The sequence below is a fragment of the Apium graveolens genome, chromosome 3, assembly GCF_009905375.1.
Source record: "Apium graveolens cultivar Ventura chromosome 3, ASM990537v1, whole genome shotgun sequence".
In the NCBI taxonomy this organism is placed as follows: Eukaryota; Viridiplantae; Streptophyta; class Magnoliopsida; order Apiales; family Apiaceae; genus Apium; species Apium graveolens.
In genome coordinates, this window is record NC_133649.1 from 254,010,258 (window position 1) to 254,014,895 (window position 4,638).

General features: G+C 37.8%; 2 non-coding genes across 2 annotated transcripts; both read right to left on the reverse strand.

Moving 5' to 3' along the window:
• Nucleotides 1–1,800: 1,800 nt before the first annotated feature.
• On the reverse strand, nt 1,801–1,907 carry LOC141715346 (small nucleolar RNA R71). Its single transcript, XR_012572112.1, has one exon. It is a non-coding gene; the product is annotated as a small nucleolar RNA R71 (small nucleolar RNA).
• A 2,179-nt stretch (nt 1,908–4,086) lies between these two features.
• Nucleotides 4,087–4,193, reverse strand: LOC141715505 (small nucleolar RNA R71). Its single transcript, XR_012572265.1, has one exon. It is a non-coding gene; the product is annotated as a small nucleolar RNA R71 (small nucleolar RNA).
• Between the last annotated feature and the right edge of the window lie 445 nt (nt 4,194–4,638).

Sequence of the window (4,638 nt, forward strand, 5' to 3'; positions counted from 1 at the left end):
TCTTTGAATATCTTCATAATAGCATGGAAATGGCAATGCTTCTTTGTTCTCTAAAAACCAGTTGAATAGGCTTCCACATTCCTTTTGCATACACTCGACGCATGTGACTGTGTTGTCACTGTCAACAGATGTTTGAATTGATTATCCATCGGGTACTTGATCATCCGTCGGGTTGCCTTGCTGATCATCCGTCGAGTGGCATTGTTGTTTATCCGTCGGGTAACTATCTGCCACTTGACTTCATTTCATTTATGCATAATTACAAGACATCATCTATGTACAATTAATCAACCTATTCTGCATATCTAATTAAAGTCAACATGACTTGAGTGCTACTACAGAATCTAAACAAGGTGTATGCAGAAATGTGCTACAGACTCATTATTACACAAGCTACTCACTCGATGGATAATAAATCATCATCCGTCGAGACTATATTCGAGTCATCCGTCGGGACTATATACCTTATCCGTCGAGTGCTACATTTTTCACTAAGTAAAATCTACTAAGGTGTTTTGTTAATGAAATCATCAAGTTCATAATATATCCACAACATATATTTCAATATCTTGGTGTGTGGTGATTGATTGATATCCTAGTATTGGTTGTGCTTATTCGTCTTATGTGCGTAGCTAACATATTAGATAGCGTGTTAATCTCTATTGAAGCGAAAATGGATATAGAGATTTAGAACTTGTCATGCTAGTATAGGTTCATGTATAATTGTTATGCATGATTCATAGGTAATTTTAACCATCTTACTTGCCCTATGTAATCATGATAGATAACTTGTTCATTAAACTTTTATGTTGTTAAATTCTATAGGCATATAAGGTCTCAACATATTGGTGTCTATTCAGCTTCTATCTCATTTGTGGATGTCTAGTAGTAGGGTATTCGTACAACTGACAGTTGGCGTTTACTAGTTTCGTATTATCTGATTAGTTGTCATCACCATCACATGCTAAGGTTAAGAACAATGACTTTGAATGAAGTAGTAATGAAGTTAGAATCCTATGTTTATCTCATATAGTTAATTCAATCACTTTTATTCTTAGTTAATTGCATGTTAGTTTAATCTTAGTTATAAACATCTCAAGTTGTTATTGTCTTAGCATTGAGCGATAGTCATACCATTTTTGCATAGGTGCATAATCTTAAGTTAACTAAAAAGAGTCTATGTGGGTATGAATCTGATTTATATCTTATACTACTTGCGAACGCGTATACTTGCATATAGTTCTAGCGCGTGTTTTCGCCCTAACAAGTTTTTGGCCCCATTGTCGGGGACTCGGTGTTAATTTTAATTTATGTACTTGACATGAGTGATCGTTAAAGTTCACTGTCTCAAATTCTTTTACTTTCACGATTTACTTGTTTGTGTTTCAGGTACTCTAGTTTTCATTACAATGGGAGATCCAGCAGCAGCAACGAAAGTCTTGATGGATTATTCTCAACCAAAGATCAATGACAATCAATCTAGCATTGTCAGGCCAACTATCACAGCTAATACCTTTGAGATCAAGCCTGGCATAATTCAGATGATACAATATTTAGTACAGTTTCGGGGTGCTCCAACGGAAGATCCCAACATGCATATCAGAGATTTCATCGAGATCTGCGACACTTTCAAGTTCGACAATGTTTCTGAAGATGCTATAAAGCTGAAGTTTTTCCCATTCTCTCTGAGGGACAAGGCTAAGAGCTGGTTACACTCTCTACCAGCTGGTTCTATCACTACTTAGGAGGTTCTTGCTCAGAAGTTTCTTTCTAAATTCTTCCCTATGGCGAAGACTAGTTGCACTTAGGAATGCTCTTACTCAGTTTGCACAATAATCGGGAGAAACTCTATGTGAAGCTTGGGAGCGCTACAAGGAGATGCTTAGGAAGTGTCCTCATCATGGCATACCTGATTGGATGATCATCAATTATTTTTACAATGGTTTGGGAGCACAGTCTAGACCCATGCTTGATGCAGCTGTTGAGTGGCATTAATGTCACTTTATAACGCTCCGTAAAGCTTTGAATTGATGATTTGTACTCGAGTTGCTGGTGTTTTTGACATATTTTGTAATGTTTTTGCATTTCAGGCTTATATCAGGAATTCAGGTGATTAGCATTGTTTTGATGCTAATATGGTGTTAGGATGATGTCCAGAATAAAAGCTCGTGAAAAGACCAACTCAAACTAGCAAGAAAAGAAGAAGTCAGAAAATTCTCCAGAGAGTCAGCGCGCCCGCGCTGGTCAAGCGCCCGGCCGTGCTAGGATGCCAGAAGTACAACGCACCCGCGCTGGTCAAGCACGCGACTGCACCAGGTCGGTATTTCAAAATCCTGATTCTTCTGTGATTTTGATCCAAAAGACTTCTAATCTGCATGGGTTGCTATATAAACATAACTTAAGGTTGTTTTTCACAACGAGACATACCAGAGCTTAAGGAGAAGGCGTATGAAGACTGTAGAGCACAATTCAACCAAGGTGAAGAGGATCCTAGTTTATTCTTGTGATTCTTTGTTTTAAGTTGTAACTTTGAATGCTAGTTTTCTTGCTTGTGAACCTATACTCTTGTTTCGTACTTGGTTTATTATTTATTTTGTATAAAGACTATGTATATTATACCATGCTTTCATCGGAATCCATGTTGAAGATGAGTCCGATTATGGGCTAATCATTATCGTGGGGTTCTAACGGATTTATTTATGGATTTTTTTAGCTAATTTGTTCGATGCCTTAGTGTGTGGTGATTGTATGATAACCTAGTATTGGTTGTGCTTATTCGTCTTATGAGCGTCGCGAACTTATAAGATAGTGTGTTAATCTTTAATGAAGCAAAAGTGAATTTAAGGGTTTAAAACTTGCCATGCTAGTATAGGTTCATGTATTTTGATATACATGATTCGTTGGTAATTTTAACCATCTTACTTGCCCTGTGTAATCATGATAGATAACTTGTGCATTAAGCCGTTTTGTTGTCAAATTCTATAGACATATAGGGTCTCAATATAATTGGTGTCTATTCAGCTTTTATCTCTTTGTGGATGTCTGGTAGTATGGTATTCGTACAACGAAAGTTGGATTTTATCAGTTTCGTGTTATCTAATTAGTGTCATCACCACTGCATGCTAAAGTTAAGAACGAAAAGGCTATTGAATGAGGTATTTAATGAAGTTAGAATCCCATGTTTGTGTCATATAGTATTCAAGCCTCTTTACTTTCTTAGTTAATGTTCTTTAGTATAATTTCTTAGTTAATCTTATTTATAAACAACCTCAATTTGTTATTCATCTTAGCATTGTATAATACCCATACCATTGTTGCATAGGTACATTGACTGAAATTAACCTAAACCAATCCCTGTGGGAACGAACTAGAATTAATTCTATATTACTTGAGATTGCGTATACTTGCATGAATATTAGCGCGTGTTCTAGCCCTAACAAATTTTTGGCGCCGCTGCCGGGGACTTCGGTGTTAATTTTTAGTTTATGTGTTTATCATCATTGGTCGTTAAAGTTCAGTGACTCGGACATTGTTACTTACTTATTTCCTTGTCGTGTTTCAGGTACTCTAGCGAGCGTGTATGCATACGCATTCTCGGTCTCGTAAGAGAACACTGGATCAAGCTGAGGAAGAAGTTTTAGTCGAGGGGAAAGTTTAAGAAGAGATATTAGTTGAGAAGGAAGAAGACCTTATTAAAATGGGAGAACCAGAAGCGAATCTGAAGGCTTTGATGGATTACTCTCAACCGAAGATTAATGATATTCAGTCTAGCATTATTCGTCCATCCATCTCGGCTAATACGTTTGAGATCAAGTTAGCACGATTCAGATGATACAAAACTCAGTTCAGTTTGGGGGTTCTCCGATAGAAGACCCCAACATGCACATTAGAGATTTCATCGAGATCAGCGACACTTTCAAGTTCAATGGAGTTTCTGAAGATGCTATTAAGTTGAGGCTTTTCCCATTCTCTCTGCGGGATAAAGTGTAGTGCTGGTTACATTCTCTACCACCAGGGTCTATCACCAAATGGGAGGATCTTGCTCAAAAATTCTTAACTGAATTGTTTCCTATGACGAAGATTGCTGCAATTAGAAATACACTTACTCAATTTGCTCAACAATCTGAAGAATCTTTATGTGAGGCTTGGGATCATTATAAGGAGATGCTTAGGAAGTGTCCTCACCATGGGATTCCTGACTTGATGATCATTAACTGTTTCTATAATGGTTTGGGTGCTACTTCTAGACCCATGCTTGATGCAGCATCAAGAGGAGCCTTGTTGGCTAAAAGCTACGATGAAGCTTATGAATTGATTGAACTGATAGCTGCTAATAAATACCAGAATCCTACTCAGAGACTATCTCAGGGCAAGGTAGCAGGAATTCTAGAGTTAGATACAGCTACGGCTATAGCTGCTCAGCTTAAGGCTTTGATGATGAAGGTGGATTCTTTGGCTAATTATGGAGTTAATCAGATCACTAGTGTCTGTGAGCTTTGTGCGGGTGCCCATGAGACAGAGCATTGTGCTATTTCTAGTGAATCAGCTCAGTTTGTGAGCAACTTTTAGAAGTCACAGCAACCTGTGCCGGCCACTTCTTATCCCAATAACAGCAATCATCCTAACTTTAGCTGAAGC